Source organism: Lontra canadensis, unplaced genomic scaffold (genome assembly GCF_010015895.1).
Source record: "Lontra canadensis isolate GAN:19392208 unplaced genomic scaffold, GSC_riverotter_1.0 scaffold36, whole genome shotgun sequence".
Lineage (NCBI taxonomy): Eukaryota > Metazoa > Chordata > Mammalia > Carnivora > Mustelidae > Lontra > Lontra canadensis.
In genome coordinates, this window is record NW_022631030.1 from 14,474,254 (window position 1) to 14,499,501 (window position 25,248).

A 25,248-nucleotide genomic window follows, 5' to 3' on the forward strand; every position below is an offset into this window, starting at 1 on the left:
CCCACTAATCACACCTTGACTTCTTTCACACCTCCTTGTCCCAGATCTCTTAATGTCAAATAATGTCTATTATTCTGACCCTGTAGTCAACTCTTAGCTTGTTAGAAAATTACCATTCCCCAAGTCTACATATAAAATTTATAATATAATTTAATGTTGCAAGGTTCTTAAAAATATTGACCCAGTTCATATAAACTTAGACTTGGTGATTTTACTTCTTTAATCATTATCTTAGTCTTGGGGCTGGACTAGATCCAGGGAGATTTGGTTCCAATCTTCTAACATCTTCCTCCTATGGGACTGAAGCAAGAATTCGGGTGACCCTGAAAGGATTATGATTCAGAGCTAATCCAGGGTAAGTCTAAAATGAAAAAGGGTCTGTAGAAATGGTTATTTCCACTCCCTTCCCTCGATTCATTCTGGATTTCATTTCAACTTGGCTTCAGTCCTCACCATTTTATTGAAATGGTTTTTGCTAAAGTCGGTAATATGTGCTCTATTCAATGGGCATCATTATTTTTTTTTTGGACTGTTCAATTCACATTTTGGACTAATTATTCAAAGTCTGTGTGGCTGATGCTATCACAAGCATTAGAAAAAGAACACATACTTAGTAACAAGCACTGAATTTAGACTCATTAGATCCTTTTGCCTTCAGGAAATCAAGAATTTCTAGAAATTATTAAAATTATAAAGAGGTTAATATTTATAAGCTTTTTACCTCAAATTTTGCTTAATGTAACCACATTAAAATACTGACATAGTATAGTCTTTGATCATGAAGCAGCAATGTATCATAGTGGATTTATTTTAATCCCTACCCAAGAATGACATTTAAGCAAAGCCCTCATTCAGTAAGATATATATTCAGATACATCAGGAAAATGACATTCTAAAATTTATAATACATTTCCAGGTAATGTCAACCAGATTAAAAAATAAGAACCAATGCCATTATATATGTCCTTGAGCTGTGAAGTTTCTCTAGTAATGAAATCATCTTCAGGAGCTAATATTCAAAAATATAAATTCTTACACAATAATTTCTCTAAGTCTTTTTCAAATTCTTCAATTAACAGAAATATTTAAAAATACTTCAACTATAAACTCAACTTGTAATGATTTAATTTTTAATTTTAATTTTTTTAATACAAATACCTTTGTTTTTAGATGCATATAGCAGTATACATTTGAGTAAGGAGGCTCTTGAAGTCCAATAGGGGAAAGGTTACAAAAATACATAAAAAATATTCATATCACAAGCCTGAGGATCCTTACATCCTTTTTTAAAGAACAAGCACATTCATACAAATGGAAGGGATGTGACAAAGAATTTTAAAGTTCAAGAGCCTGTCACAGTAATGAGGCATCAATAATGGGCAAGAGGTGTCTTGCAAGCTTCTCTCCTACCCATTGCTCACTGAAGTCTCATTCATTTTTCAGGGGGCCTTTGGTGCTCACTCTCTGTTGGATGTTCTTTGTGGTCTCCTTCTCATTAGATTTTACAGTTTCTGGTATAGGTTCTGCCTCTTTCTTTGATCCAGTGGGACAGGCTTTTTCCCAGATTTTTGCTACACAAATTTGGGTAGAAATTTCTGTCTTAGGTCTAGAAGTAAAGCATCCACATGTCTCTGAAAGCTAGAGCTTGGTTCTTCTTTCCTTTTGGCTTTAGGTTTGAGTTTATCTTGCTCTTCGTGATCTTTGAAGTGCCACCATTACCCTTTGGAAGGATGATATTAATGCTATAAGTTCATCACATGCAGTGCAGTAAGCACCCTAGAGTTTATAACTGACCCCAAGTCTGGTGCTTAATAGATCATTCCAGCAATGATATAGCAAGTAGTAACAAGCATTGAATTTAGACGTTGTTCTCATGGATCCTTTTGCCTTCAGGAAATCAAGAATTTCTAGAAATTATTAAAATTATAAAGAGGTTAATAAAGAGGTAATCTACCAGTGGGATAACTTGGGTGGGGACTGCCACTTTTGCTTCTGAAGGATAAAAAGAGTGGGCTCTTGAGCATATAAAAGGATGTATTCCACTCTAACCATTTGATTTAAATGTTCTAATGTTAGCCTCTGCATTTTGACCACCTTATTACAATATGTCCTGTGGTAAAAAAGGATTACTTCTTTCTGAAAAGTAATCCAGGACACTTCCACTGTTCAAAATGGGGATCCAGGAACTGTCAACCCAAGAGATTCCAGCAGATTATATTGGGTATCAACCACCGCCCTAATTCCCAAAACGCTCATTTTTATTTTTTTGAATCTTAAAAATTTCTAAATGTATTTTGTTTCCTTTTAACAAACTAATGTTCATAAAATGATCATTATTGTCATCCTCATCTGATTCAAAATTTACCCTTCAGCTTTTTGGCTCTGGGACATGCTCAACCACCTTTGTAGGAACATATCTTCTTCCCCATCTGACTTATCCTCCTTAATCAATCCCTGAATAACTTGTAGTAGCAACATTTTAGGAACACTCCTGTCATAGATTTAAAGGTGATTTAAAATAGACAAATTTCTAGATGGTATTGATATGTTGGTATTTGGACTTCTGCTTTGGGTAGATGTCTCCAGACCAGTGCCTGGCTTACTGGTTTATTATAAAGAATAGAGCAACAGCCAAATGAATTGGAAGAGATGCATGGGGCAAGGGTTGGGTGGAGATTCCCTTCCCTGCCCTGTCAAGCCATCTTCCCAGCATTTCCATGTAGTCACCAACCTGGAAGTTTCAAAGATGAAGAAAGATTTTTCATCTTTCTTGTCCACTATGGCATGTTCACACCACTGACCAATCTCTCCTTCCTGGAACATTCTGTTGCCTTTGTGTTGCCACACACTCCTGGCTGGCTTCCTGCTTCTCTGGATATTTATTCTCTCAGTCTCCCTTGATGGATCTTTTCCTTCTGCCTGATCTTTAATTTTAGAAGTTCTCAGGTTTTGATCCTAGACCACTTTTTCTTCTCCCACTACTTTTCTTTGGGAGATCTCACCCACTTCTATGGCTTCAAATACCATCTACAGGATGACACCCCCCAAACCTATGTCTCTAGATAAAGCTGCTCTTCTGAGCTCTTCACTCCCTTCACATGCAGGGCCTGTCAATTTTACCTACCACCCCAGTGCCTCTACTTGTCTCTCTCCTCTGCTCCCTCTTTTGGGCAAATTCAGCACCCCTCATTTGAGTGACTCTGACAGCTTGACAGGCTTCTCTGCCTCCACTCCAATCAATATCTTCTGCACTTAACAGCTAAAATATTTATAAGAGCAAATCAGACTCTATCATTTGCCTGTGTAAAACTCTCCTGTGGCTCATCCTTACTCCTGGGATCAAGTCCAATATTCTAACATGGTCTCTTAGGTCTTAAATGGTCTGACTCCTACTCAAGTCTTCAACACCTTGGCTTCTTTCAGGCTTTGGAATTTACCAAGTTTCCATCCATCTCAGAGGCTTCTCACATCCCACTTGCTTGCCACATATGCTGCTTTTATACACTTGGGTGAACTTTTCCCTCGTGGTTTTAATCACAATCGCCACTAAATATTTGTGAAAATTATGCATTTATTGTTTATCTCTCCCACTGAAATGTTCCTTAAAGTCAGGCACCAGATCTCTTTTGTTCAGTCTTTATCCCTAATGTTGAACATAGTTTTATTTGGCTAAATAAATAGTTCTTGAAGGACTGAATAAGCTAGTGAGGGGGTGAAGGGCAGGGAAGATTCTGACATCAGGTTTTTGCCTGAACCTTAAAAGTGGTTGCTTAGGTTGGTGTCTGTGGATAGTTGTGAAGCCCAGCCTTTCTGCAGATATGGATTTTAGATTTCCACAGAGGGACTATCTGTGTCAAGGTCATTGGGTATCCCAAGGACAACACTCTGTGTGAATAAGCTTGATGACAACAACTCTGTGAGACTACAGTGTGTCTGGATTGGCTCAATTGTGAAGAAGGAGATTGTGACATTGCCTTGCTTTAACAAGTAATGAATTGGTAGCATGATGCTGTAAAAAGAGTAGAGCTCAGGCTAAAGCAACAAACACACTCAGGTTTAAATCCTAACTCAAAAGCCTATCATCTTGTAATATCAGAGAAGTTATTAAATTTCTCTGAACCTTTGGATTGGGTACATATCTCATTGGGTTGTTGTGAGAATTAAATCATATAGTCCATGTTAAGTGCTTAGCAAAGGGTTTGGCACATAGCAAGAGCTGATTAAATGTTTCTATTATTATTATTATTATTATTATTATTATTAGTGGTCTCAATTCTCTAGTAACAAACTATTTGGTCTTGGCTAGGTTGCTTCCTCCAACTGTAAGATTATCATCTTTCTGGACAAAGTGACTTCTGTAGTTTCTCCAGATTTAAGATTCAATGATTCAGGGAAATTTTAGGCTCATCCATGCTGGAACTCTTTGAACCACTCCCATGGGAGATGTAAGAACAATTTCTCTTTGCAGCCATACTCAGATGGACATGTCCTGGGAGATAAACAAGGATGACACACACAGGAGGGGAAAGTCCAGTCTAGTCTGGCCTGGTCCTGCCTGGAACCTGGCACTTCTGGGTGATTTAGAGACAGATGTTTCATGACAGCCACATCATGTACATCTTTCTGGAAATGATGGCAGGAGAGAAATCAGAGAAGCAGAATGACTTGAATTTATTTTCTTGGAAGGATTTTGCTGGCAAGATTTATATTGTGCCTCATAAATGGGCAGGGAGTCTAACTGAGCAGGAAGAACTGGGTTTGAACTAATCTCTCTTGGATGACCAAGCCCAAGAACATTGCCTCTAAGAGCCCAGTCCTTAGCGCCAACTCACCACCTGCCTTCTTCAGAGGTCCTAGGCTGTCCTTCTACCCCTTTGGTGATTTGTTTAATATGATACATGTGTAATTTGAATCCATTTAGATGAAATATATGGGAGGAAAAGAAGATAACTCAGAAAAGAACAATGACTTTTAAAGTAGGAAGAGATAGGGGAAAGAATGGAGATATCCAGTGCAATAGATAGGATTCTATCCAGGTCAGTGACAGATAACCCAAATCAGTACATTAAGGTTTATCCAACCTGCACATTAAATGCTGGAGAGCCAGCATTGTTGTTACTGTGGGTTGTTACTGTGGCTCCATAATTGTCAGTGACCAAACTCCTATGTTACTCATCTGCCATCTTCAATAAGCAGTTTCTGTCTTGTTGCCCAAGGTGGTGGCTCCAACTTTTGTCATTATATCTGCATTCTAAGCAGCTGGAAAAGGAAAGGGAGCAAAGGGGAGGTGAAAGACCCATCTCTTCCCTTTAAGGATAATTTCCAGAAATTAAACACATTGCTTCAGACTTCTTTCCTGCTGCTCAATACTTAGTCATATGGCCTGATGTAGCTGCAGAGAGACTGGGAAATGTGTCTTTACTTTCAGTGGCAATATGTTCACCTAACCTTTGTGGGGTTCTGTTACTGAGGTAGAAGTTGGGAACAGGGGTTGGAGGACACACCCTGAAAACAAGAATGAGCACTATACAGTGATGTCATAGGGATAGCCACCATCAGCCTGGGGTGTCAGCTCTGGAGCCAGGCAGCCAGACCTGGTTGGAATTCTCATTCTACTACATCCCAGCTATGCAATGTTAGGCATGTTTCTGAATCTCTCTGAGCAGTGGTCTTTTGTAGGTGACACTAATAATAACTACTTCAGAGAACTGTCACCAGAAATAAACAAGGTGATGTTTGTAAATTACCTGGTGTCATCCTGGCAAACATTTGGAAGCTTACAATAGATGTTAATGATCACAATGTTTGGCTTGGATGCAGAACCTCTCCAGGATGTTCTTTTCTTTTGGCCCAACTGAGAATGAGATTTCTAGCTGGTTATCATCATTCTTGTGACCATTACCCACACCCTTCAGAAAGGCCATCATTTTCTCCTCAGATAAATTAATCTCTTGCTTGGACTTTGAGTTCCTCTGAAAGCCAAGATCTCCTGGACAGAATGGAGCTCTGACATTTCCAAAGTAATAGCTTATAATAAGAAAATATCAGTGAATTCCCTCTTCAATAGTGCTTCATTCTCTCAAACATGCACTTAATTTAGGCTTAATAAGCAGTTATTGTCCATTTATTAATAATTCCTTATTAAAAACACATTGTAGCCTGTGGTGTGATCACAGAACACCAAAAACAATCCCAGCCACTTCCACTTTCTCCACCTACTACTGAATGGCCAATGTTTGTGCTACTCCAAAAGGATTTTATTAACTGCTATTCATTGCAGGAAAGGAACATGCTTAAGGCTATTCCTTCGATCTCCATCCCAATGATGACTATACTCCAGCCTATGCCTCTCAATGGCAAGGTGTAATGTGAATTCAGATATCTGCTGGATGATTTTCTTCTGCAGACTGTGGATCCTGCCCATGCATTGTACTTGCTGCCACACTGAGGCAGAGCCAGGGTCTGTGTGATTTCTTTACACAGTACCAGAGGTGTCATGTATGATTTCTGATAATACTGAAGCATAATTAATGACACTTGACATTTACATGAAGTTTTGCAACTCATGAAACATTTATATATGCCAATGAAAATAATAAGGATAATACTAACCATTTATAGAATATATACACTAAGTATGTTATACACATTATCTCTAAATTTTAGCAAGATGGGCATTATGGTACACCAGTTTTACAAACTAGGAAACTGAGACTCAGAAAACAAGGATGACTTATTCAAGGATACAAGTTCAAAGGAGGAAAGTTTCAAAAGAGGCAAGGTTAGACTCTTTATGCATTTTCTTGATGTCACTATAATTTCTTGACTCTTAAGGGAGCCAGTAGAAGAAAAAAGAAGGGGACAGACTTGGGTCATTCAAATGCCACCCAAAGGAAACATTTTAGAGCCAAAGCTGAATGGTCCCTCCAAGACAATTCTACAGGTTCTAAGCAGCCCAGAAGTCTTCTCTCAGGTTCCTTTCTGGCTGGGGGAAAACGGCACCTGGTTTTGAGGGTCAGTGGCTAGGAGGGGTTGGTGACACAAAGATGTTATCTTCAGGAGGTACCTGGGTGGCTCAGTCAGTTAGGCATCTGTCTTCAGCTCAGGTCATAATCCCAGAGTCCTGGGATTGAGCTCTGCATTGGGCTCCCTGCTCAGCGGGGAGTCTGCTTCTCCCTCCCCACCACTCGTGCTCTTTCTGTCGAACAAATGTATAAAATCTTTTAAAATAAAAGAGAGAGAGAGAGAGATGTTATCTTCTGATATGACAGTCTAAACCCAGCACCATTGGCAGGCTGTGGTGGTTGGGGCAGCCACTGGGACTCTTAATTATTATTAATAACAATAATGTTACTTTTTCCTTTCCATATTTAATGTTACAGTTTTCCTTGGTTTCTTTCATTCTATAATTGTATCTCTTCTAGTCAGAACATTGTTTCTTAAACATCAGTACAGATTTTTTTCCTACAATTTTTATAAAAGTTTCAAATTGCATTGTCAATATTGCTAGTAACATAAAAACTACTGATCATTCCTATTTCTTTTATCATTTTAATAGACTGTGAAGTTGGATTATATTGTATTTTTTATGTTTGATTTTATGGCTTGTTTTCTTTTCCTGTTTGCTTTAACTATGGTTTTTATATGTAAGACATTTACTTAATTGAAATACAAAATACTGCAAAACATACACTCAGAAGATTTCAGTTTTATCCAAAACTTCTTCAACCCACTTTTTTTAACACTACATTTAACATTAACATATATATATATATATATATGTTAACATTAACATATATATATACATAATTATATATATATATATATATAATGTATTATTTGCCTGTGGTCTGTGAATCATCAGACTTACACATTTCATAGCACTCACCATAGCACATACCCTCCCCAATGTCCATAACCTGGCTATCCTATCCCTGCCCCCCTACCCACCAGCAACCTTCAGTTTGTTTCATGAGATTAAGAGTCTCTTATGGTTTGTCTCTCTCCTGATCTCATCTTGTTTCATTTTTTCCTTCCCTACTCCCCATGACCCACTGCCCTGACTCTCAAATTCCTCATATCAGAGAGATCATATGATAATTGTCTTTCTCTGATTGACTTATTTCACTTAGCTTAATTCCTTCTAGTTCCATCCACGTTGCTGCAAATGGCAAGATTTTGTTTCTTTTGATGGGTGCATAGTATTCCACTGTGTGTGTGTGTGTGTGTGTGTGTGTGTGTGTGTGTGTATACATATACCATATCTTCTTTATCCATTCAGCTGTTGATGGACATCTAGGTTCTTTCCATAGTTTGGCTATTGTGGACATTGCTGCTATAAACATTGGGGTGCATGTGCCCCTTCAAATCACTACATTTATAACTTTAGGGTAAATACCCAGTAGTGCGATTGCTGGGTCGTAGGAAAGCTCTATTTTCAAGTTTGTTTTTTTTTTTAAGATTTTTATTTATTTATTTGACAGAGAGAGATCACAAGCAGGCAGAGAGACAGGCGGAGAGAGAGGAGGAAGCAGGCTCCCTGCTGAGCAGAGAGCCCGATGTGGGGCTCGATCCCAGGACCCTGAGACCACGACCTGAGCCGAAGGCAGCGGCTTAACCCACTGAGCCACCCAGGCGCCCCTATTTTCAAGTTTTTGAGGAACCTCCATACTGTTTTCCAGAGTGGCTGCACCAGCTTGCATTCCCACCAACAGTGTAGTAGGGTTCCCCTTTCTCTGCATCCTTGACAACATCTGTCTTTTCCTGACTTGTTAATTTTAACCATTCTGATGGGTGTGAGGTGGTATCTCACTGCAGTTTTGATTTGTATTTCTCTGATGCCAAGTGATGTTGAGCACTTTTTCATGTGTTTGTTAGCCATTTGGATGTCTTTGCAGAAATGTCTGTTGATGTCTTCTGCCCATTTCTTGAATGGATTATTTGTTCTTTGGGTATTCAACCCACTTTCTTTAGCTAACCATTGTCATTAGTGTCTGGACTCTTCTTCCAGTTGACTTTTGCAAATAGAAGTATGTGTAGGAATATAAGTATGTTTTTACATAGATACCCATTAAAATATTCCTATCTTTCCTTATTTTTTAAAGATTTCATTTATTTAAGATAGAGCGAGAGAGAGCGAGCAGTAGAGAGCACACGAGCAGGGGGGAGTGGCAGAGGGAAAAGGAGAAGCAGACTGCTCACCAAACAGGTGTGATGTGGGGCTCCATCTCAGGACCCTGCAATCAAGACCTGAGCCAAAGGCAGATGCTTAACTGGCTCAGCTACCCAGGTGCCCCCTTTTCCTTCCTTATTAAGGCAAAGCATTTAATTGCTAAATCACACTGAATATGGATGGTAGACCTCACCCAATTTCTATTTACATATGATTCAAAGGACATAGACAAAAGCAAGAAACCGGTGAAGCATTCTTCCTTTGAAGAGGTGTACGACCCTCTGGAGCTCCCGTGTCTTTTCACTCTTGTAGTAGGACGCATTCTGCTCCATGTTTAACATGCAAGGATTAGACAACGAACAAGGGCTGTTGCTGTTTTGGCTGAGAACCTTGTAGGATTTTCACATGAAGGGTAACTGGTTTACTCTATTGTGGGTAAAGGAAGTGTTTCTTCAAATCAGGAATAGCCAGATGGATGAGATGCATGAGATAAGACATGCGGGAAGGCGGGCAGAGCTTCTGTGCTCTTGGGCGTGCTGTTTCCAGCACCTCCACGGTCTTCACCAACCAGAAACTCAATCATGCCTTTTGAGCACTCCCTGATCAATACCATTTCAAGCCCTATGTGCTTGTCACTGACCCAAGAGCTTTACGAACATGGTTTCATTCAATTCTTACAACAGTCTTACAAAGTAGATACTATAGTCTGTTCCACAAATGAGGAGAACGAGACTCTGAGAGGTTAATGCACGAGGATGCACAGCTGATAAGAGGTGGACCAGGATTCACCTCCCGTTAGTCAGACTCCTCTGAGCATTTGAACACTACCCATTCCCCTGCTACCCAAAAGTTCACCTTATGCCACTTTGCTTCTACAAAAGACCTGCATTAGTAGCTGTTTTTGCTAACTGAAAGAAATCTGAAGAGCATTTTCATTTTTTCAAAATAATATTGATTCTTTCCTTTACGCCATTTCAGCTTATGAAAAGTTTTGTAGGAACTCCACTTTCAGCTAGCAGGGAAAGCCTGCATTTTGAATGCAAATAAAGTACCTAACACAATGAAATGCTTAGTCAAAAGCTCAGAGCCTGGAACATACCCCGTACCCAGCAACTGGTAATTATTGTCTAGTCAGAGTTTGGAGCTCACTAGGGGCAGGGATTAATCATTGCATATATGTCTTTCTGTCTCTGTGTGCACATGCAGAGCAGGACAGTGCCAAATGCTGACCAGGCCCTGATCCCCAGTGACTTCAGAAATAAGAATATGAGTGGATAAGGAGCAGTGTAACTTGAGCTCCGCACTGCTCAAGGCATGCAATGTGGACATGTTTGGTGACGGTCAATAGCTCGGCTTTCCCAGAGGAGCCTGTCCGGCTGGGCTTAGAGTCTCAGGAGTGAAAGAGCCTGGGAAAAGCTATGATGAGGAACAAGAAGGTCATTGCCAGCTGTAAAGGGTCTAGGATTTGGTTTCCAGAGAAAAGGGAGAAGACATGGGTTAACTGAGTTCAGACCTCAAAATAACGAAGGGGACTTTTCTTAATTCTAGTAACCAGCCACTAGTTGTGGTGAGTCAAGGAAGTGGTAAAGAAGCAGGGGCTGGGCGCCTGGGTGGCTCACTTGTTAGGTGTCTGCCTTCAGCCCAAGTCATGATCCTGTGGTCCGGTCCTGGGATTGAGCCCCAAGTGGGGCTCCCTGCTCTGCGGGGGCCTGCTTCTCCCTCTCCTACTCCCCTACTTGTGTTCCTTCTCTTGCTGTGTCTCTGTCAAATGAATAAATAAAATCTTTAAAAAAAAAAAAAAAAAGAAGCAGGGGCGAGGCAAGTGTTTAACACCCCTTCTCAGGGGAAATGTCCAAAAATGATTCTGGCTTAATCTTACCCAGTCTTTGTAGAAAACAACTGTGGTCACTCAAGGGAATAAACACGTCCCGTTTGGACACCTCCAGCATTGGTGGCAGCCACCCTCAGCCTGTCACAGAGCTATCCTTTCCTGTAGAGTTTCCCTCTTCCCACCAAGTGGGCCTACGTCCAGCTCCCAGGTCCACCCAGTCCAGTCTGTCCCTATCCTGTTTGGCCCACTTTTCAGCCAAGGGGGCCACCTCAGGAGACATCCCTAGCTGTTTGCCAGATTCTTACTAGGCCAAACTCCGTGTTTGTCATTGCATATGTGGACAAGTCAAGCCAGAAAACCTGGGTAAGCTTGAACCATGTACCTGTGCAAGGGAGGAGTGAGAGCTGCATCGCAGACAAGCTGAGGGAAGTCCACCAAGAAAGGATTGATTTGCCTTTGTTAATGGGCCTCCTCCTGTCTTGAAATGCTAACAGCTAGAGGGAGTTAAAAGGATTTCTGAAAGGTTTATTTTGGGGTGGGTTTGAAAGCTCCCCTCTCTTGCTCTGTTTTTCTTTTTAGACAGCTTTGCACAAGGGGCAATTCTCCTGCCAAAAGGCCTCGTAATGCCCCTCTTTGGGGACTGAATTTATCCGCTCAGCTGTCCCTTGTAAATTTATTCCTGTGTGAGATTTTTCCCAAACCATTCATTCCTCCGCTTAGCTCAGGCAGCTGGAATGCAGGAAAAAAAAATACATTTTTTCTTTTTCTTTTCTTTCTTCCCTTTTTTTCTTTCTTCCCCCCTCCCCCCAAGAATGTGTCTTTTGTGTGCCGAGAGGGGCTGGGCTGAAAAGAAAACATGTGAGCCCATGCACCTAAACATGCAGGGCTACCAAAGCACCATGGATATCCTGGGAGCTGCCCTAGGTTGGGGGGTGGCATAGGGCTCCTGCGATGCCAGCCGATGAGGGTGTCTGTAACGTGGGCCTCGGGTCCTCAGCCTGGGTCACAGCCAGAGAAACACCTCACTGGTTGTTTCCATAGCAACATCACAGTTTCACTGGAATGGAAAGCCTCGGTGGTTTAGAGCCAGGAGCTGCTTTCCAGCTGCACGTGTGCACAAAGCTGGTCCATGGGGAGGAGGAGGAGGGTGTTGGGAAATTTTACTTTATTTTTCCTTGAGTGATTATGGTCTCTGAGGCAGGTGAGGGCTGTAGAAGAAGTTGGGGTGACATACGTGTTTAAAGAATTTGGGTTGCCTTAGGGACAGTGAGAATTTTCCTGCAAGGCACGATCACTGGGGAGGCCTTATATTTTGGGAAAGCAGGAAAGGGTATGTTGGTATAAGCAGGCATGTGAGCTGACTGGCCTGTCTGTCCTCTGCACTCCCACGCTGTTTCTCCTCTGAGGCTAACCAGCTTATAGGGACAGTTGAAAATTTAGCAGCAACGGCAGAAGAGTTAGAACAGGAGTTGGCCCCATTTTCTGGAAAGGACTCATGCGCCATGGAGCAAAGAGTAAGCTCTAAGTGTAAGAGATTAGAGGTCCAGGCATCCTGCTGTGTGACATTCCAGCCAAGGTAAGAGCAAGCAGTTAAGCACCAACAGCCCAGTTCCGGGTTCACATCTACGCCCACAGCATTTTGTGAGGGTTTCTGCCAGCAATGACTGTATGAGAACACAAAGACTCCTACTCAAATGAGAAACTTGGTTTTCTTTCATGGAAGACAATGTTGAGAATCAATGAGCTGGCAACCATCTTTTTTTGCCAATAGGATATATTCACTTTTTTTGGTGCCAGTACCACTTATATCCCTAGGGCACCAGGATAATATTTGGGGAATTTGAAGTGTGATACTCATTATTCTCACATTCTCAATGGCCTGCCACCCGTCTGATAGCCTGAGCTAATGTGCATGTTTGTGGTTTTAGGGAGGGATCTCTTCTGCTGTGTGCTTTATGAAGCACCCCACCTTCCTTACCTGCAGCTGGGTTGATGGGGCCCAACTGACTGCATACCACGTCCAGGAAGAGGCAAAAAAAGAAATGGAAGATGGAGCCTCCATCTTTAGGGAGTTTGCCATCTGATGTAGAGTATGGTTAGGAACTATGGGAGGCCCAAGTGAACTGGAGAACAACTCCAAGAGGGGCCAGTGGGGCCCATTAAAGGTTTCTCAAGCCTCCGCCTGCATAAAAATCAGCTGATTATGTTGTGAAGTGGTCCATTCAATAAATGCTGCTCTGGGTGGGGCTGAGGTTGACCTTTCTGACAAGCTTCTAGGGAATGCCGAAGCTGCTGATCCACTGATTACCCTCTGTGTAGTGAGGGGCTAGAACACTCATCCCGTGGGGCCTGGAAGGGATTCTTGCACTATGGAGAATGAAAGTCTAACTTTCCTGCCATTGTGTGTTGGCAGGGGTTATGGCTCCTCTTCTGTAAGTCTGTCTTTCCCGTTCTTATCCTCCCACAAATACTAAGTGATTCAAATACCAGTTATCAATTTCAGAGTGCCATGCCTTGGGATGGTGAGTTTAGGGGCAACTATAGTTTGCTTCTGGAATTGCAATATCGCTTCCTGGCTGAGAGTTTAGCACTTGATGTCAGGCAGTCCTGGATTTGAATCCTGGCTCTCTTGTGCATGTAGCTATGCAACCGTGGAGAAGTTATTGTTCTCTATAAACTTAACTTTCTCAGCTGTGAAGACTAAATGTAATCATGGGTGTGAAGCACCCAATTTTTATTAGCTATTACCATTATTGGCTATGAAATAAATGATACCTATCAGAAGTTATTAGCTGGAGGCCCACAGCCTGAACCTGCCCTTCCTCTAGATCCAGATGGGTTTTGTTTGGCCCATGCAGTAGTTTAAATAACATTGACTTAGTTGCCAACATCTTAAAATTGGGAAATTTCACATAAAAATCGGAATTTGGGGCTTATGTTGAAAAATCATTAGCTCTGACAAACCTGGCACCAGTTTTTTGCATGGTAACAGGCAGCTAGCTAGCTGCAAGGCTGAGTAGAAGCTCGTGACTTTCCAGGGGGTCTATACCTTCAGTGCACCATCGGCCCCAGGTCTCTCCTTTGTGTTCTCTCTTCCCAGTGAGCATAGGCCCTTGGGTCCTCGCACCTGTTGGGTCCTTTCTGACTTTAGAATTCTAGAGATTTGGGCTCACTGATGGGTAGTAAAGCCTTCTGGAACTCAGCAAGTAAAGGATTACCTTGCCAATAATAAATGCTTCTCCTGCTTACATGAGAGAAGTCTGCTAGCCTCTTCTTTGTGATCCAATAGAGCGGTTGCCTTTATTGCTCTCAGCAATATGTCTGGGGCCAGAACATTCTGGCTTTGGTGTCTCCCTTGCCTGCCACTGACCACTGGCTATCTCAGTATCATGTCTTCCTTGCTCTCTCTTCAAAGCCTAAAATGCTCATGACCTTGTGCTTACATTTTGGGCATAAGGGTAATGGGCATCAGTACTTTTCGGTTGGACCCTTTTTTTTTTTTTTTGAGTCTCCAGAGCTACCTGGATCTAGCACCAAAGAAAGTTACTTCTTGAGTCAATTCAATACCCAATACTAGACTATGCTGCTGGCTGCTATCCAGAAGTGCCTTGGTGCTTATGTGGGAAGGGCCATGATAGGAAGGAGTCTTCTTGCTCTATCTCTAATTTTCCAGATTTTTATTTTTTATGGGCTGGAGGTGGAACCACAATGGGAGAGAGCAAATGCAGGCACAGAATGAAGACAAAAGCCCTGAGCCTTTGATTCTTTTCTTCACAGGCTCTTCACAGGCCTTCTTCACACGCACAGAAGTTCTGTGAAAGCTGCCTTCTCCTATCTTCTTCAGATAGACCCCTTAGGGTAGGGTGCTGTGTGTGGGTATGGGGAGAGTTCTGGGAGGGATATAGGTTCAGGTCTGAGAGGGACCCCTGGTTGTTGTTTCTGGGTAGGTGAATCCATTTCTTTGACCCCCTAGAATAATCCTGTGTGAATCCTGGCCACATCCCTTCCCCCCAGGTTCCTACCTCAGGGTAGGGTTTTCAATATTACTGTTGGTTGTTGGTTATCTGCATGGCAAGAAAGAGTAGGATGGCTGCCATTGGAAAATGTGACTCCAACGACTCTCTGTATTTGTCAGATTCTCCAACTCTGGGGACAAATGCTCCATGAATTTTAGTTTTATAGGTTTATATGTGATGGTGGATGAAAGACTTTGTAAAAGAGCTTGATGTTCCCTGCCATCCCATCTAGAAAGCAGGAGTAGAACAACACGAGTATTTTCAGAAGATCCGAAGAAAATATCATTCATGCAGAATCAAGCTTGCTATTTAAGTTCCTTCAATCAGCTTAACAGGGGAGCAAGAGATGACCGATAAATTAAATAAATAAATAAATAACACATGTTTTTTCCTAGAATTTCGATAGCCTTAAGATAATCCACTTGTATTCATTGATCTACAAAGAACTCGCTCCCGTCAGAGGTGGGGTTTACTTACTCTATGTGTCTGGACATGAGTGGCCTTGTTCTCTCAAAGTGTCCAACTGTTTGGCCTTGTGCATACAGGCCTTTCAGATGACTGAAGGGATTGTTGGGCCTGCTGGCCTGGAGCTGACCTGTGAAGAGGCTGCTGGGACCCTCTTCATCTCACACAACCACAGGAAGCTAGGGAGGGGAGAGCCCCGAACCTGTCTCTGGCCTTGTCCCTGCAGAGTGCACATTTCTTCACACCAGGTTGTGGGTAGTTTTCCACCACAAATGTGTACCAGAATCAACTGGAATCTCTGAAAGTGCAGATCCACTGAGTCAGAGTGCTGGAAGTCAGCCGAAGACTACACTTTTAACAAGCACCCCCAGGTGACTCTGAGCTTAAGAACACCAGTCTCACATGTGGACTTTAAAAACTCATGTGGAGAATGTTTCTCATTCCTCAATTTAAAACATTCTTTAATAGTATCTCTGCTTAGAGTGGAGAAGTTCCAGGAACCAAAATGCCAAGCCCTGGAGGGGACAGGATATGGGCTTCATAATTGTCTCATGCTGTTTCGTACTACATTGGGGTCAGGTGAGTGAGGGCCTCATTACCTGGGACACCTGCTGTGAAGGAGCTTCTATAACCAACTCTGGATGTCCTTCTAGTTAAGTTTGAATTGTTTTCTTTAAAGACTTGACCTGAACACCCCTTGGTTCCAGGTGGAACACATTTTCACTTAAACCCATCAAATGTTGGCTCTGAAGGGAATTTAAAGATCTATTCCAGAGCCCCCATTTTTATAAATGAGGAATTATGGTTAGAAACAGACCAAAAAAAAAAAAATGCTTGGATGATAAACTCCCAAATATACACTTAAGGAGCTTCATGGTGAGAGGCACTTAGGAAGAGAGCAATGAGTTTGGAAGAAAATCATTCTCAAATTCAGCCATAACTGAGCAGAGATGACCTCCAGTTTCTCAAGAATCCTTTCTAGAAGGTGTGCATGCCAGACAAGGACTGTAAATTTCCTGTCCAACCCAGCCTTCCCTGTCAGCTCAGAGAGAACAGCTTGCCTGGCTCCACCCTGCTTGAGCTGGTCCTTTCACCCAGAAATGCACCAACCTCTGTAAATACTGAGTACCAGTTATGTGCCAAGCTCTACTCTAAGCCCGGTGTATATGGTTAGCAGGAGCAATGGGAGCTCCTTTCACAGAGTTTATTATCTAATTCTAAACTTATTAAATTCTGTTTCAGTGTTTTTAACTGTCCAGTGTTGACTTGAGTAAAAGTTTTGATGTTTGGATTTTTGATAAAAAAAAGTCATCTTCATTTTCTCATTCCACAAACATTCATAGGAAACCGCATGATGTCGGGCATTCCCATACCCCAAGGGCCAAGTGTTAGGTGCTGGGTATTCAACAGTAAACAATACAGACACAGCCCCTTTTTCATAGATCTTGCAACTCAAGATAGAGTGACAGTAAATTGATAAATAAAGAACAAAGAAATTACTATGATGAGTACTTGGGAGATATGATAGAGAGACCTAGGGTGGGTAACTTACCAAGACTGGGGATAAAGAAATCTTACTCTAAGGGTTATATTTGAACCAAGGTTTGAATGATAAAAGGAGCCTGTCAGAGAAGAACTGGGGTAGTGCAAAGGCCCTGAGGCAAAAGCGAATTTGGTGTATTCCAGAAAGAGAGAGGTGAGCAATGAGGCAGCAGTAGGTAAGCACCAAACCGTCAGGGCCTTGCAAGTGATAGACAGGGTTTTAAGCTGTGGAGAGACTTGGTATAACTCAACGTTTTTAAAAGATGTTCTGCCTGTGTTGAGAAGAACAGACGTGGTGAGATGAGAAGGAGAGCAGGGACACCATTGAGGAGAAGGGCTTGAGCCCCAGGTAGGAGTGCAGATGGACTTGGTTATAGTCAGGATGTATTCCAGAGGAACAGCTGAAAGGATTTGAGGCTTGAGGGCTTTTTACATGAAAACCTTTTGAGAAGGTATGAAATACGTAAGGGAAGACTAGTATTTTCTGGAGTCACTTCACCCTATGCTTCAGAAAGGCAGGTATGATGTCATTGTATGCACCACTGTGTACAGTACAGGCTTACAGAGAGTTGCATGGTAAACAGTTGCTGAATGTAATGGCCACAGTCACCGAACTGTGGAAAGAACCACGACGCCCTTCAATGGACGAATGAATAAGGAAGATGTGGTCCATATATACTATGGAGGATTATGCCTCCATCAGAAAGGATGAATACTCAACTTTTATATCAACATGGACAGGACTGGAAGAGATTATGCTAAGTGGAATAAGTCAAGCAGAGAGAGTCAATTATCATATGGTTTTGCTTACTTGTGGAGCATAAGAAATAACATGGAGGACATGGGGAGATGCAGAGAAGTGAGTTGGGGGAAACTGGAGGGGGAGATGAACCATGACAGACGTGGACTCTGAGAAACAAACTGAGGGTTTTGGAGGGGAGGGGGTGGGGGTTGGGTGAGCCTGGTGGTGGGTATTACAGAGGGCACGTATTGCATGGAGCACTGGGTGTAGTGCATAAACAATGAATTCTGGAACACCAAAAAGAAAAAAATAAAAATATGTATTTTTATAAAAAAACAGTTGCTGAATGTGTAAAAATGAAAGAAATGATGATGTTCAATGTGGCTTCCTTTGTTAAGTTTAATTTAAAAAAAAGATTAAATTAACACGATAATTAGCATGAAATGTACATAATTTATACATCCTGTTTAATGAATTTCTCTTGGTTTTCTATGGCCATTTTTCCTAATTCTGCCTTTATGTTTCAGGCTGTTTCTCCTTTATGCCCTTGACCCCAACTAAAATATGGCCTCTCAAGTCTTGGCAGATGGCAATCCCAGTAAGTGGATCAACTTGGCCTGGAGCCTTTGGAGCTCCTCTGCCACTTATTGTTAAGAGAGCATCACGGATCTGTAGCCGATGTTGCAGTATCTCCTAGTTCCTGCTGTGCACGTCTCCCATGAATGATCTGGGCCAGGTGAAGGGACAAGAGAGGGTAGGTTGAAGGGTAGGTTGGAGCACACTGGAGAAAAATCACTCAAAATCTGGTGATGGGCAAAATATATCTGTCCTGGGGGAGGAGGAGAAGGACCACAAAGGTTATGGTTATGAGACATTAACCAGTTTAGATTTTAACATAATGATCATAGGCTAACTTCTCTTCCTTAAATTGTCTATAAAATTAAAAAATTTCAAATTGTCATTTGTAGCAGTTCTAATGTCTGTTTTCCTCATTAATTAATGCAGTGGATAAACTCTATGATATGTATTCATTTTTATATTTGCATGACAGGGAGTTATGTCTTTGAAAATGGCCTCTGTGTCATCTTTTCTTCTGAGACTGTTTAATTTCCTACCCTCGCCCAGGTCCCCTTTCCCCAAGGGCCTAGAGTAACTCATGGGGCTGGTGTCCCTAGGGGTCTTATCCTGCCTCATGGTCAGAGTCCTGGGCTGGCGGGGGGTTTGGGACATGTGTGCATCTGTTCACTGTATGTAATGGAGGTGTGCGGAGGGAGGTGGTATTTAAATCATGGTGTTGGGGATACAAACATCCATCATGAACAGTCCCCTTAGTTTTCCATTTGCCAACTTGTTCCAGGGCCCACGGTTGCCAGCTTCGGAGCAGGTGACTCATTCTAAATGGAAACACGTGTATAGAAACTCATAGCTCCTCTCCACCCCTGATGGGGCTGCAGGGACCCACCAACTTGGCACTTTCTTTTGCCCCTTTTTGATATATCAATGGGACCCTGGAGTTTACCTCCCTAAGGGTTTCCTGAAACATTACCCATTCAGACCTTGCCAAGTTGCCAGGTGGGATAGAAGGGAAACAAAAGTGGCTCTTGAAGACCCTGGAGCTGGCCTTAAATCCTGACACTCCTGGAGTGTGAAAAGGTCTGAGGGGACAGCCAGGTTGAGGTGAAGCATTAAAGTCTGTGGTTTGTCAGGAAAGGAACATGAATATAATTCTATATTAACAGTTGACTCACCTTGAGCAGCCTGTGAATGTATAACTGCCTTATAAAATGGCAGAGAAATGCAGTGTCTATGAATGTGAGAGATGGCTGGGTGACAAGAGTCATCCCACATCTGGCAGAGCCATGGGCAGAGAGGAGGCAGGAGGTGGTTATGGAAGGTGCAGGAGCCATATTCTTCTTCCAGTTGGGGGCAGAGAGCAGGCTGGGCCTAAGCCCATCACCAGTGTTTGTGTCCCATCTGGTACATTTTTCCTTTGCCTCAATTTACTCTGTCAGGATAGTTCAACTTTGGTTGCAGATAAAATATCAAGTGCTTTATATATGTAGCTTACTTAGTCTTCACAACTACCTTATGCAGTAGGTATTATTATCCTCACAGAAAAGAGCAGAGAGGTAAAGCAATTTGCTCAAGGTCACACAGCTGGCCAGTGGGCAGAGATGGGACTCAAACCCTGGTCTGTTTGGCTCCCAAACACCTTAGTACTATGATACACTTGCCCCTCCAGGTAAGACTGTGAATCCTGTTGTAGAAGAATGTTAATAATAGGATTGAGGAACTGCCAAGCTCTTCCCTCTGACAAGATTGATTTTTTCAGTGAGACCGTGAGCTTAAGGAGAGCAAAAGCTCAGGCCTTACACTGCTTTATATGCCCTCAGACCCCAGAAGTGCTAGGCGTGCAGGGAGAGGACAAAAAGCAATATTATTGCTGTGAACTTCCATTAGGATGTATAGAGTTCTGTTATGTGTTTGGAAAGAATCCATCATCTCAAGAGGCTATATAATGCTCAAAACAGCTTTAGAAATTCTCTTTGGAAATTGCTTTCTGAGCCTCAGGCACATAAATATATTTATATATATATCTTCAATCATGGCAAGCCTTAGTCCTGTGAGGCTAACTTTGAATGCTAGAGAAATCCAAAGGTAATTCAGAGCCAAATTTGGTGAAAGAAGTGACTTATCAATTTCGAATTTTCAGTTTTGTTTAAAAACAAGCTGGCGTTAGCGTAAAGCAAGGTGGATGCTGTTGAAGAGTTCGCAAACCCACGCTGAAGACATCCCTGCAGTAGGGGAATTTTAACAAGGTTTTGAGCAAAAACCCTGCATTTTTGGGTCCCTGCTTACTCTCACTCACTCTCTGTGTCCCTGTCACCTGGCTTCCTTTCAGTTTCTTGCGACAACACATATTACCTGTCTCAGGCCTTCATACACATTATTTTCTTGCCTCTTTTGACTCAGCTCATATGTCTAGCCTAAGCTTATGTGCCTTTTCCACAGCGTGACCCTCTTACCCACGATTCCCTCCTGATCTTTTCGTTTGAACTTGTAATGATAGATTCCAGGATGCTTCCACTGGTAAAAGACCTTGGCTCCAACCCCATCCCGCAAGCTTCCTGGCGGCAGACTGTCGTTCTGCTTGCCATTGTGCCCCCAGCCCTCAGAACAATGTATGGTATGGTTTGACACTCAACAAATATTTTTGAAAGAATAAATAAATAGGAGCTTCCAGGACACCAGCTACCCAAGTGTTTCTCTACCTCTCTCTACCTTGCTCTGCCACCTCATCTGCTGACCTGCTTCCTCTTCTGTCTCTTCTGGGCTTCTCAGAAGCTTTCGCCCTTGGTTCCCCCTCAGTCCACTTCATTGGTTCTCCATCCTCTTCTGGCCTTTTATCATGTATTCCTCAGGTTCTGCTTTTAGCATATTTTCTTCTCATGCTAAATTTTATCTTCAGCCCTGCCTCTCTGTAGAGCTCCAGTCTTTTACCAACTCCCCAACTTTGGGCACCCAAAACCCATCTCAAGGACCAGAACCATTTCTTTCCCCTCTTGCTCCTCTTCCTGTGCTTTTTCTCTGGAATGTTTTAAAATCCGTCCAGTCTCCTAAAAAGAAACTGTTACATGATCTTCACCTTCTTCTCTTCTCCTTCCATGTTCAATTTTGCTTCAGAATGTCATTTGCATCTTTAATTTCCTATCCATTCTGGTGAGAAAATTCCAAGGTAGGTCCTCATTATTTATCATTTCTCAGCTGGACAATTAAAATGGCTTTAGGGGTGCCTGGGTAGCTCAGTCAGTTGGGCATCCGACTCTTGCTTTTGGTTCAGGTCATGATCTCTGGGTTGTAAGATCGAGCCTTGCATTGGACTCCATGCTCAGTGTGGATTCTGCTTGAGATTCTCTCTCTCCCTCTCCCTCTGCCCCCATCCCTCACATGCTCTCTCTCATAGATAAATAAATCTTAAAATAACAACAACAACAACAACAATAACAATAATAAATACAACAGCTTTAGAACTTGCCTCCATCCCTAGACAGCTCTCAAGCTTCCCCAGGCTTACAATTCATCCTTCAAACTGTTGTCTGAGTGACATCATGACCCTCCATTGTCTAAAGAATAAAGCCCACAGTCTAGTGTTATCTATACCACGACTTTCTTCATTATTCTTGGTCTAGTTGTTCTCAAGTCACAGCCACCGGATCAACTGTATATCAACATCACCAGGAAGCTTGTTAGAAACACAAATTCTTGTGCTCCATGCCAGACCTACTGAGTCAGAAACTCCTAATGGAGGGGCAGCAATCCATGTTTTAACCAGCCCTCTGGATGATCAGATGCACTCTGAGAGTGAGAACCACCTCTCCAGTGGTATCAGATTAGCATTTATCTCTGAAGATTACAATTATATTTGTGCCTGTATGACTTTGCTCATGCTCTTTCATCTGAGTAGAATAACTTGCCTTCTTCATGCTCCATCACCTACATCGCACACACTCCATGATTTTTCCACCTGCCAAATTCTTGTTCATTATTCCAGTTCCTGCCCAAACCTTACTTCTCCATGAAATATTCCCTGATTCTCCCAATTAGAATAAATCTCTCCTGTTAGTTTTCACTGGTGCTGCTCCTTGACTATTGAGATGTATTTGATTTTACCTCATTAATTTTTTGTCTTCCCCACTTGACTGTGAGCACCCTAAGTACAGTGTTTGACATGTTTTTCATCCCAGTAGCCACAGTCTCCCATATAATAAGCATTTTCTGAATTGACTTGGATCGATGTACCATTTCACATACATTGGCAGGAAAGGGTGAGGTTTATTTTGGATAAAGAATCAGGCCAGAGGCATACAGCATCCCATTCCTTTATGAACTCAATATGCCAAGGTAGGTATTCTGTTGGCCTCTCTCCAGCAATTTGGGTTACCCGAAGTTGGGTAGCTTAATCTTGGAGACACACCTTGAATAACAAGAAGCCTTAATTTATCAAAAGATAGAATATTTGAAGAGAACAGAACAGAGAGCAGATAATCAGAAAGGTGATGATAGGAAAGACTCAGGACTCCAAACCTACACATCTAAGCTAACAAAGGAAGCAGATTGTCACCTTGCCCCCAAACCTCAAAAAGAAAAGAAACAAAGGTATGTAGCTTTCTGATCTGCTGGTACTGGTGACGACATGGCAAAGCATTTTTTAGTTATGAAGCCATTAGTTAACACTGATCCATTTTTTTCCCTCTGCTTGTTATGAACTGAGTTGTGTCCCCTAAAAACCCATATTTGAAGCCCTAACCCTAAATATGACTCTATTTGGGGCCCCAATTCAAGAGAACTGGTATGCTTTTTAGAAAAGGAAGAGACATCAGGGATGTAGGTGCACAGAGAGAAGCCATGGGAAGACACAAGAAGACATCCGCCTATAAGCCCAGGAAAGAGATAGGAGAAGAAACTAACCCTGCTGACACCTTGATCTTGGACTTCCAACTGCCAGAACTGTGAGAGAATACATTTCTGTTGTTAGCCACCAGTCTGTGGTATTTTGTTATGACAAACTGAGCTAATACCCTGCTGCTTTCATTTTCTTCTCCACCCTTTTCTTTTCCCTATTCTTACATTCCTACCTGCTCGATTTCCAGCTTCCATTTTTTTCTTTTCTTTATTTCTTTGTAAGAACAGAAAGAAAAATGACCAAAGAACAAACTAATTTGGAGACTGTGGTTTAGACATCTATTGGATAGCTCAGAATCAGAACACTGGAAGTTTGGGTTTCCATGGTAGCAAATCTTCCAACTGAAGTCATGTTTCCCGTGCTTGTGTTCCATTAGAGCTTTTAAAAAAAAAATATATATATATATATATATTTTTTTTTTTTTTTCTCACAATTACATGTTATTTTGGTGCGTCTTATGGGTCCACCCTTCCTGATATGATTCTGGCTTTCACTTAGTTCTAATGTGACCAGGGACTAAATGACTAAAGAATTTCGATGAATTCAACCTTCCTTAACTCAAATTAGGGGCATATTTCCCATTCTGTATCTCATGTTCACCCTCCACCCAAGAACTTCAGTCCCAGGAAATAATTTCAGAAGGGAAATCCTATTTCAGTGATCTCTGGAATAGATACTGCTTGTTACATAAATTGGAAAAATATGACGATGTATGCAATAAAAGTAGAAATATCCTAGAATGAGGAGAGATGCAACCTAAGTGAAATCCAATTTCATTTTAGCCAATTGCCAGTTTAGTCTGGTGTGTGCTAGGGCTAGAAATTATACATTGGCCCACTAGAATAACTGAGTAAGGAAACAGTGATAAAGACAATGACAATAATTAAAAGTTTTTTCACATTGCCACATACAATTTTATGATTTATAGGTAAAACTATGAATTAATAATATTGTAATGATGTTGATTCAGTTTTATAGATGAGGGAAAGGAAGATTAGAGAAGAAATGGTGTTCACTCAGTGTCAGATATCATCAGTAAATGTAATGCCCAGGATATGAACATTCGAGTGTAATACATCTTCCATTGGTATCTGTAAGGACTTTGACTTTAAATATTTCTTCCTAATTCTTCACTTGTCTTTTAGGATACCAATTGCATATATGTTAGACTCTTTGTATTCTGCATGTCTCTGAAACTCTAGTTTATCCTTTCTTCCATCTACCCTTCAGTATTTTTTTTTTCTATTCACATGTTTTCAACTTCACTAGCTTGACTTCTTCTATGTCCTATCTGCTGTTAAGTACATCTAATGGGTTCTTACTTTCAGGTATTGCAGTTCTAGAATGTCCACTTGTATTTTTAAATAGATGTCTATTCTGTGTGGAATTTCTTCATCTTTCATTCATCTTTTTGTCTATGATTTTCTCTATTAAAATATATACCTATTATGAAATACATATTAATTATTTAATATTATTAAATATGTTGTTATAACATATAAGTTAAAATATATTATATATTTAATAATATAATTCTATATTATATTATATGTTATATAATATATTATGTAATAATTGTATATTTAAATATTTATATATAATATATAAATATATAATATATTTTGTATATAACAATTTATATATAATTTTATACATAAATTTTTATATTTTATACATGCACACACACATATATATATATATATGCATATTTACTTTTAAGGTCCTTTGCTAGCTCTAACTTCTGGATATTTTGTGAATCTGCTTTAGGGGCAATTTTTTTTTTTTCTCTTGATTATTGGTCCCATTCTCCTACTTCTCTCATGTCTCATTACTTATGGTTGTTTGCCAGAATAAGGTATAAAAGAACCATAAAGACTGAAAATGTTATTTTCCCCGAGAAAGGGTTTGCCCTTTCCTCAGCTGGACAGTGTTTTACACTTTGAGGCTGATCACCTCAATGCCTTGAAAAAGTAAACTGGGCCATGGCTGTTTGCAGTCAGACTTTGTTCTACCTGG

At 41.3% G+C, this 25,248-nt stretch overlaps 1 pseudogene; it reads right to left on the reverse strand.

The window, feature by feature from the left end:
• Nucleotides 1–1,495: 1,495 nt before the first annotated feature.
• LOC116874341 lies at nt 1,496–2,212 on the reverse strand (annotated as a pseudogene).
• Nucleotides 2,213–25,248: the final 23,036 nt, after the last annotated feature.